This window comes from Fukomys damarensis, unplaced genomic scaffold, assembly GCF_012274545.1.
Source record: "Fukomys damarensis isolate Sample0158 unplaced genomic scaffold, DMR_v1.0_HiC HiC_scaffold_11, whole genome shotgun sequence".
Classification (NCBI taxonomy): Eukaryota; Metazoa; Chordata; class Mammalia; order Rodentia; family Bathyergidae; genus Fukomys; species Fukomys damarensis.
In genome coordinates this window covers 41,557,815-41,567,578 of record NW_022900923.1, presented here as the reverse complement: position 1 = coordinate 41,567,578, position 9,764 = coordinate 41,557,815, and the positions used below count along the sequence as shown (strand labels likewise).

At 54.0% G+C, this 9,764-nt stretch overlaps 1 long non-coding RNA gene across 1 annotated transcript in view; it reads left to right on the top strand.

The window, feature by feature from the left end:
* The window catches only part of LOC117285595, a 10,219-nt gene extending 972 nt beyond the window's left edge, over window positions 1–9,247 (top strand). Inside the window, exons 2-3 of the long non-coding RNA XR_004516671.1 lie at window positions 6,803–6,964; window positions 9,175–9,247. This is a non-coding gene — a long non-coding RNA (uncharacterized LOC117285595). The remainder of the gene's footprint in view (window positions 1–6,802; window positions 6,965–9,174) is intronic.
* Window positions 9,248–9,764: the final 517 nt, after the last annotated feature.

Sequence of the window (9,764 nt, the reverse complement as noted above, 5' to 3'; positions counted from 1 at the left end):
TTTTGCTCCCCCCCATGCCTCGGGGATCCCAGGCCCTGCCGTCGTGGGAGGAGTGGGAAGGTCCGCGGAGCTCAGACCCGGGTCCGAGGGGGGCCGCCCGGAGACCAGGGTCCCGGGGAGCAGACGTGGGGGCCGGAGCGCCCTGCTTCCTCCAAATCTCATGACTCAGCACTACCTGTGACGCTCGGTCCCTGCAGCAGCCCGCGCCCCCGGTGCAGACACCCCCACAGCCCTCCTGGACTCTTCATTTACCTGTCCCGCTTGTCGCCCCTACCCAGGCACAGGGCTTTCCGTTTTAACTAAAAGAGGAGCGGCGTCCTTTCCGCTCCCCCACCCCAGGGGGGCTCCTCCCCCTCCATTCCTTGCCTCATTCCACAGGTGCCTCAGGCCCCCAGCCCACCTTGCGCCTAGGCCTCTCCCTCTGCACCCCCAGTTCCCCGCAGAGAGGAGGTGCTCTCCCCAGGGCAGCGCGGTGCAAGGACAAAGGAGGCGCGCTGGGTCCCTGCAGTGGGGCGAGGGAGGGCCGAGGCTGGCAGGGCTGGGAGGCCCAGGTTGGAATGGTGGGCACCAGCACCGGAAATGCACGATGTCTGGGAGCATCGGGAGGGTGGACTGGAGCCCGACCGAGAGCCTGGCGCAGGGCATTTCAGAGTGAAATCGCTTGTCCTGAGCCACTTTCTCCAGCTCTTGCCAAACTGGCCAGGGTAGAGAGTGAGGAACAAGGTGGCCCTTACTCCTTCCAGCCGTTTCCCCCTGCATAGTCCGGGTCCAGCTTTTGGGCTGGTGGAGGCATCTCTGGTCAGCAGAGGCAAGGGAAAACAGCAAAAATAGCCCTTCTGGATACCCCTGAAGCTGAGCCAGGGGGGCAGGTGGGAGGGGGCAGGCAGCTCTGGTGCAGAGGGACGTGCCTGGCATCCTGGTGGCAAGCAGTGGCCTGGCAGGCACTGCAAGCTGCAGCGTGTGTCAGGGCTCCAGGGGGTGAGTCAGCATCAAGGGTCCACTGAGGCACACTGTGGCCTGGCCTGGGCTGGGCGTCCAGCCACCCTCCCCCACGCTCCAGGGAGTGAACAGTGCCCACTGACCCCTGTCCTGGGCTTCTCTCTCTCTGTGCCAAGTGTCTGCCCTGGCTGGCTCCAGACACATCTGGGCCTCATCCTCTAGTTCCCTGCCTGCTTTTTCTGGAAACCTCTTGCGCTTGATCCTTACCACCTGCCCTGTGCACCTGGCCCAGGGAGGTGCTGGGGTTTTGGGGAAGGGGGAAGAGGGAGGCTGGGGCAGGGCCAGGGCCAGGGGTCCCAGCGACTGTCTAGCTTAGACCTGGCTGGGCACTGTAGCAGCGGGGACCGCCGCTCTGTGGCAAGTCGCTTAGCTCTGCGGCCCACAGGCTTTTCCCAGGCAGCCCGGTGTCTCTTCTTGCGGGGTGGGAGGCTCAGCTGAGCACGTGTCTCCTTTCAGCTTGGGGGCCTGACATCCACCAAAGAGCAGGGAAAGAAAAAGGTGTCCGTGTTTGTGTAGAGAGCTCCCTTTCCCCACGGAGGAGTCTGACTGGCTTCACCTGGGACTGGAGTTGGTAAAGCCTGTGCCTCATGGACGATCTGGCAGGGCCCGAGAAGCCCTCTCCAGAGCTGAACTGGGCCTGCTGACCTGCACTGCAGCTGGAGCTCATTCTAGTCTTTCCCCCGGGGCAGGGCAGCAGGTGCACCGAGACCAGGCTAGCAGTGCAGGGGCAGGCTTTCGGGATGGCTGGAGAAGCCTCGCCCTGCCAACCACCCGGGTCCTCCCCATGTGGGGGAGTGTGTCTGACCTTTATCACTGTTCTGACGTGGCTGGGTCTCCTCTCTCTTCCCTGCCAAGCCTGTGTAGCTCTGCAGGGGGACAGTGGATAGAGGGGCAACAGGAGGCTGGCAACAGCCCAGGTGGGACCACCAGGATGGAAAAATCGCGTGCCAGTCCTTTCCCTGTACCAAGGCATCCCCGTGGCGAAGGGAGGCTATGGTGGGTACAAACACTGCCTCTCCTGCCTGTGAGATTTGCTTTGTGGCCCTTCCCGATGTAGGCAGGCTCCAGCGGACGTAGATTTGCTTGTCTTGAGTTGGACGTCTCAGTGCAGAGTGGTGACCCTCTGAGGGGCTGGCAGGGCCAGCCAGGGGAGCCACGTGGGGGAGGTTAAAGCAGGAAGCAGCTAAAGAGTTAAGCGGGAGCCAGACAGGCTGGGGTTCAAATCCCTAGGTCACTACTGTGCTGTGTGTAACCCTACTCGTTCTTTCATACAACAAGGCTTTTATTAGTGAGCACCTACTGGGTGTTGCCGTTGTAGACTCTGTGGATGCATCAGGGAACTCAACAGACAAAAACCACTGCTGTTCTGGGTTTTGCATTCCTGTGGGCCTGGGCCAGTTAGCCATCTGGTCACCAGTTTCCACATTCATTGAACTGTTTCCTCCTCTTGTAGCATTGAGGATTGAGCCCAGGGAGTGCTGACCTCATCCTCAGCCCCTCCAGCTGGAGGGAGCCCCCTTTTTATTTATTTATTTTTTGGTTTTTTGAGACAGGGTCTCACTATGTAGTTGAGACTGACCTGGAACTCACTATGTAAACCAGGCTGGTCTCAAACTCACAGCGATCCTCCTGCCTCAGCCTCCCAAGTGGTGGGATTACAGGTGTGTGCCACCAGGCCGGGCATCCCCCTTTTTTAAATTGTATTTTGAGATAGGGTCTCACTGGGTTACCCAGGCTGGCCTTGAATTTCTGATTCTTCTGCCTCAGCCTGAGTTTCCAAGTAGCTGAGTTTCCAGGCGTGCACCACCGTGCCCAGCTCATACACAGTTTTCCTAAGAGGCAGAGTGATGACTACAGACACGTTGTTGGGTTTCCCTAGGGCCCGCACTTGCTCGGAAGGTAACAGGTTCCTGCTAGCATGAACCACTGGTGGTACAAATGGGTCTAACCACTTTTATTGGCCTTTTTAACTAATAAAATTAATAAAAAGCTGCCTGATGGGAGAGTCATGCCTGTATCATGGTTCAAGACAACCGGCAGCAAGACGTAGGAAGCGTGGCCCCAATGTGAATGTGCTAAGCAAACGTGGCCCTGTGTTCCCATCTATGGCATAGGTTGCTTTGGTGAGGATTGAATAGATTCCTATAAGTGTTAGGACAGCGCCCGGAGCAGAATGAGCACCTCGAAGCGCTGGCCATCGTTATGATGCCTGTACCTCCTCGCTGCTCTTTCTTGCCCCCTGCCCCAGGGCTCTGACTTGGGTTCTGCAACTGGTGGGAGACTTTTCCACTTCTTGACCCGAGGGATGGGGCCACTGTCACTGCCCTGGTGGCTGTTCCTGTACTTCATCCCCCCAACTTTCAGGTGGTTCTTTATGCTTCCCGGTCTGTTTCTTGCCAAACATTAATTTCTGGGAAGGATTTGTCCTGACGCCTTTCCTTTGCAAGCCTGGAACAGACCCTTCCAAGGAGTCACCGCACCGGGTCCATTTGGATCCAGCCCCGTGGGGCCGCGAAGTCAGTGTGGCCTCCAGGGGGCGCTCCGCGGACATTCCGGCCCCTGGAGGCTGCTCTGAGAAAAACTGCAGACCAGGGCTCCCCAGGTACAAAGGTGAGCGCAGGCTGGAGTGGCAGCTTCCGACCCGGGGTGATTTCCAGATGAGGGCGGTGGTCCCCACCCTGACCCAGGGAAGAGCAGCCTGGGTTCTGGAGGCCCCTCCGGACCTTCCCACTTAGGATATGAGCTGTGGCATCCTTTAAAACGGCCACTGAGAGCAAGGGGTGATGGTATCAGCATTCTCAGAGGCTGAGGCAGGGTGATCCCAAGTTTGAGCCCAGCCTGGGCAGCTTAATGACTTAGATCCTATCTCAAAATTTAAAAAGAAGTAAAAAGGGCTGGGATGTAGCTCAGTGTGAAGGTCCCAGGTTCAATCCTCAGTACTTGGATAAAAAGCCCCGGAACCTCAGAGCATTTGATGCTCCAGGCAGCCCCCAAAACCAAGGATAAGGGCAAGAAAGGAAGTTACTAGATGTCATGTCAGAAGACACCTTTGCCACTTTATCCAGGGGCCTAGAGATTTCAGTTTTTGCTACGTGCAGTTCTTACCATCAGGCATAAGAAAAGTCAGAGCCAGTGGGGCACAGTGGTGCAAGTGTATAATCTCAGCTACTTTGGAGGCTGAGGCAGGAGGATCCCAAATTTGAAGCAAGCCAGCTTGGGCAATTTAGTGTTTAAAAAAAGGGTGGAGATGTAGCTCAGCGGTGGAGCATTCCTGTGTTCAATCTCCAGTACTGGGTAGGGGAGGCAGAACTCAGACCCCCCCCAGCCTTGCCCCATCCTGGCCTCTGCCCACCAGCTCCCCACTTTAGCCATTCAGAAAGGAAACCACAGCCCCTGTCCCTGCAGCCCTCAGTACCACTGTGGACCTTGGGTCGGCCCTCACTGTCCCCGTGGTACAATGCGGATGCAGAGGCCTGAGTAAGTGTATGCCTTGTTCAAAACCCCCAGACCATAGGCCCTTGGGGGGCAGTAGCTGATGAGAAGTTTTCCTTTTCTGCCCCCTCTGTTTTAGCCAGTTCTGCCCGCAGCACGGCCCAGAGAATGTGCTCCCAGAGTCCTCTGGGGGTGTAAGGAAACTTCGAGACTGTGACCACACCTCAGAATTTTGTTTTGTTTTGTTTTTGGTACTGGGATCGAACTCAGGACCTTGTGCTTGCAAGGCAGGTGCAGCACCACTGAGCTAAATCCCCAGCCCAGAATTTTTTAAATTAGGTATTGATCCTTGGAGAAATCCAAGAGCTCCCCGCCTGGTGTAGGTATAGGTTTCCCTTGAGCCTCTGCCTAAGGGCTCTGGCATCTTCTGGAGCATCTGCCCCGTGGAGGTGGGGAGGAGCATGTGGGCGGACCAGAGTGAAGGTGAGGGGACCTAGCTGCACCCCCAGCCTCAGCAGCCTTTTCAGTATGGGGGCGCAAGTGCTCCCTAAGCCTGCAGCGGAGGGGCCTCAGTGCGCCTGGCTGGACATCGTGCGTGCATTAGCAGTGGTGGGGCTGGTTCATGTCTCTGTGTCCTTCGGAGCCCAGGCTTGAGGAGTCAACCCGCTGGGGCTTAGCCCCAAAGCCAACCTCGCATGCAGGGGCAGCTGGAGTCCCTGCCACCCTCTTCCTCCTGTGGTTCATTCAGCCGGATCGGCATCTCTCTGGGAAAGGCGCTAGGGCTATAAGAGAACTCAAAATAATGGTTCCTCATCCCTGGGGACTCCCCAAGAGCAGGGCGTGGGGTTCCTTCTCTCCTGGTGCCCCTTGACCCACACCCCCAGGGGCCGCACTTGTGATGGCCGGCGTGGGGTAGTGGGGCTCCCAGCTGGTCCCCACACCTGGAATGGCGGCCTGCCTCCTTGCCTTCCTTCTGTGTGGAAACTGAGGCTCCAGAGCTTCATCCGGGACAGCAGGACCTGGGAGGACCGTGACTGGGTGGAGCCCAGGTGCTTCTGAGCGGGACAGGAAACCTTGGGCCCGGAGCAGCCCCTGGGCACCCATAATTGGGTTGATGTGGTGGCTCTGGAACATGGCAGTTAAGGAGGGGTTTACCCGTCACTGTTCCACGCTTCTCCATACTGGGTGCAAGTGGTTGTGACTGAGCGTGACTAGGGAGAGGGGAAATGGAAACAAATGAAGGCCTGGCACCAGAGGGCTTGGAGCCTGAGGCTGGGGCTGGGAGGAGCTTAACCCTTCCCTCCCCCACGCAGGCTGAGCAAGTGACCTGGAGGTGATGGGAGGCTGAGTGAGGTCAGCAGCCACTGTATCTGCAAGATGTGAGGGGCCGGGCAGAAGCACCCAGCCTCACTCTGGGCCGTCTTCAAAAATGCTTTTGATTCCACAGGGTGACGTTTCAGTACCAGCATCCAGTCCGTAATGGTGACATCAGGGTACCCGGCATGTCTGTCACCTCAGGCACCTATCCTTTCTTTGTGTTGGCGATCTTCAAATCTGCTGTCTACCCTAGGCCTTCCACTTGTCCCATTGGCTCAGGTTGCTTGGCACAGGTGGACGGAGCAGTAGCAGAAGCCAGGAAGGGGAGACTGCATTGGAGAAGGGCAGCCTGGCGGGGGAGAAATTGATTATAACCAACTGCGGCAGTGTGTGTGTGTGTGTGTGTGTGTGTGTGTGTGTGTGTGTGTGTGAGAGAGAGAGGAAGGAACACCTTCCTTGCACCCAGTCCCTCCCTCTCCTTTGGCTCTTCTCTCTTCCTTTTTATTCCTCCTCCTCACTCCCACTCATAGATTCAATTTCTTTTGACGTCAGATGAGGCAGGATATGTTATAGCTAGGTCAGACTGAATAGGGACAGGTGTGGGGTCTGTGTCCCCAGGGAGGGTGCCTGTGCGTCTCCCTCCAGAGCAGATGTGGCTTCCTCAAGGTCACCTAGTGCTCTGGGCCCCAAAGACACTTCCGATACCCTCTGTTCCCAAAGGCTGGAAGACGTGAGTGAAATCTCTTTTCCTCACCATTGATTCTGGCCTGAACTAACGATCCAGATATGCTGGGTTTGTGGTTCCTGTTTTGAAAAAGCCAGTGGGGAAAGAGCTTTTATGCACTTGTGGAAAAGAAGTCCTTGCTGATGACTGACCTTACTGTCTCTGGCTGCGCCTAGGCTTCCTGGAGAGGAGGAGAGCTGGGAGGCAGCTGGAGAAGTGGGCGTGACCGAGGGTGGCAGGGGGGTCTCTGAGGGCCGTTTTACACCTCTCAGGCATATTTGGAGAAAAGGGTATTTAACAAACACAATCCTTTCTCTCCATCCTCCTCAGGGCTGCCTGGTTCCCCCTTGTCATTGTCAACCATGGATCCCTTGCTGTTCAACTCAGAGCGACCAAAGTCCTAGGCCCAGTGATGTGATCTGTGATCAGTTGCCAGGAGGGACGGAGACCCACAAGGGGAAAAGGATCATCCATCCACAGCTCAGGGTATAGGTGGTGTCTTAGTTACTTTTTCTTATTGCTGAGACAATACCCAACACCCATAAGTTAAAGGAGGAATTTTTTTTTTTTTGGTACTGGGGATTGAACTTGGGTCCTTGTGCTTGCGAGGCAGGTGGCAGAACCACTGAGCTAAATCACCGGAAAAGGAGCAAAGGTTTATTCAGCTCACAGTTTGTGGAGGTTTTAGTCTATGGCTGCCTGGCTCCAAGGCAGGGAACATGGCAGAAGGGAATCACAGAAGGGAAACAGTTCATGGTGGGCAGGAGTCAGCAAAACAAACAGCAAAAAACGTGACAAGCAGAACAACAGCAGCCCTCTTTCTGTCTCTTATATTTTACCCAGGGGCAGGGAGCATTCACATTCTAATCCTAGCATTGCAGCATGAATGAGTCCCAGCATCGTGTCCTTGATACAACCACCGCTGAATAGCCCCACTTATGACTACATGAGGCTTTGGAGGGACACCTAGACGTAGGCCGTAACAGGTGGGATAGCAAGAGCCTGTTAAGTGCTGTGGGGTTCTGCGGGGAAGCTGCCTTGGGACTGAAACCCACCCTCGCCACTGGAGTCATGACAAGTTAGAGGTGAACCCTGGAAAGCTTGAGGGTGCCGTGTGGCTAGGATCCACGTCAATGGGAAGCAGGAAGTTAATTGGTGCTGCTCCTTCTCCCTGTGTGAGTCTCCCATGAGGAGGAAAAAGCATCACTTTAATAAGGCTGCCCTGGTTCCAAATCAATCCTGGCAGTGCAGGATGCGAAGAGGAAACACAGCTGAGAAAATAGATTAGCTCTTTGATGCTGGGAGCTGTGCTGGATGCGGTGGAAGGCAGGGAAGGAGGTTGGAGCCTGTGGTCGGCAGCCCAGCCCCAGGTGTCCAAGGCTTCCCAGGAGGCCCAGGTCTCACCCCATCAGATGTCCTGCCAGTCACGGGGCAGCAGGTACCTAGGGAGTGAACAGCACTATAACCTCACCACTGTAAGGCTGGGAAGAGTCCTCAGGCACGAGAAGTCCCATGCCAGCAGGTCTCAAAGTGTGGTCTGTCGATGCCTGTGAGTCCCCAAGAATTTTTCAGTGGGCTCTCTAAGGTCGAAGCAACTGTCGTGGTGAAACTAAGGTTGTCACCATCTTTGTTTTGCGGTGATGGTGGCAAAACAGTTGATACCTCGCCAGCATGATCAGCTGGCACCAAACTACCCTTGTTACCATATTCTTCCCCGCCACACCTGCTAAACAAACCAGCACATCAGAAAATGTCCACTTCAGAACATCTTTGATGGAGCAGCAAGATTATGACTTCATTAAATCTTGATGCTGGAGTTCACATCTTTTTAATATTCCTTCTGCTGAGAAGCTTGCATAAAACACTTGTGCCTACTGAAATACCATCTCTGAAAAACTAAAATTTAGAAAAGCCCACCACCAGACACTCATACATTTGAGTTGCAAGCTGAACTAGCCACGTTTTTCTTGGGCGAGCGCTATTTGTACCAGGGAAGATGACCACTAAGTTATGGTTATTCAGACTCGATGTGGAACAGGCATTTCTGCAGAAATGAGCTGAGCCTGTCACTTCAGGAAAAAGAACTGACAGTGTTGGTTGCCCATCTTAAAATGCAAGCTTTCAAGCGCAAATGAGACTTTTGGAAAACTCCTGTGTAGTCCTGTGGAAAGGACTGTTCTGATAAGATCAGTGGGGATATTAATGGATGTGACTTGTTGATGTCGCGTAGGGAATACTGTCAGTATCTGGAAGACCCGCACAGCTGAGAAAGCCAGTGTCTTCAGAATGATAAATGCATGATGTTATAAAATTATGCTCAGAAGGAAGAGACCTATTCCAAGCTGGAGGTTTAATAAAAAAAAATCTGACATATGTTGAATTTTAGTACCATATATTCCAGAATATCCACACTGGTCTGAGAAGTCTTTATTGAATACTCCTGCTCAGTATAGTGCTGTGTGTGCCTGTAGCTCAGGTGGCTGAGGCAGGAGGACTGAGGCCAGCCTGGGCAACTTAGTGAAAGCCGGTCTCAAAATAAAAATTTAAAAAGGGACTGGTAATGTAGCTCAATGATAAAGTACCTGCCTAGTGTGCATGAGGCCCTGGGTTCCATCCCCAGAATGGACTTAGCGGAGGGTGGTTCTTTCCCCCTTTTCCGTCTACACTTCTGTGTGACTGTGGATTTTTTTTCCCTACTTCAGTCAAAGCAGCTTACGGTGACAGATTGAACGCAGAACCTGATAGGAGCTTCTCGTAAACCGGATGTCAGAGAGATTTGCACAGATATAAGATGAGTCCTTCTTACTAGATAAAGCTTCTATTAGTTTTTTTTTTTTTGCCTTGAAAAATATACTTTTTATTGAAATGTGTAAGCATGTAATGAGTCTATTTTTAAAGCTAATAGAAATTCTCAGTTTTGGCTTCTAATAGGGTAAATATTAGTAATTATAACCCACAAAAGCTTATGCTCTCCAGGGTTTAGCAAGTGGACCTGGAGAACCCTCGTCCTCAGGGAAGCCCAGCTGGGGCCTGAGCACACAGTAGTGCTTTTCTTGCAGTTGGGAGAGGGGTGTCCAGAGAGAGCCCCCTTCTCCACCCTAACCCCGGTCTTCACCACAGCAACTCTGCCTTCACCTGTCTTGCATATGTGGGCTCTTAATACAGGGGATTCGCTTGAACTTCTGTTTAAAAAAAGGGATCAAGGTTTTTAAAGGATTTTAAAGCTCTGTAGTCGAAGTGTTTTTTCTTTTAAAGACAAAGCTCATGGAGAGTAGTGAGCACAGCAGTGCAG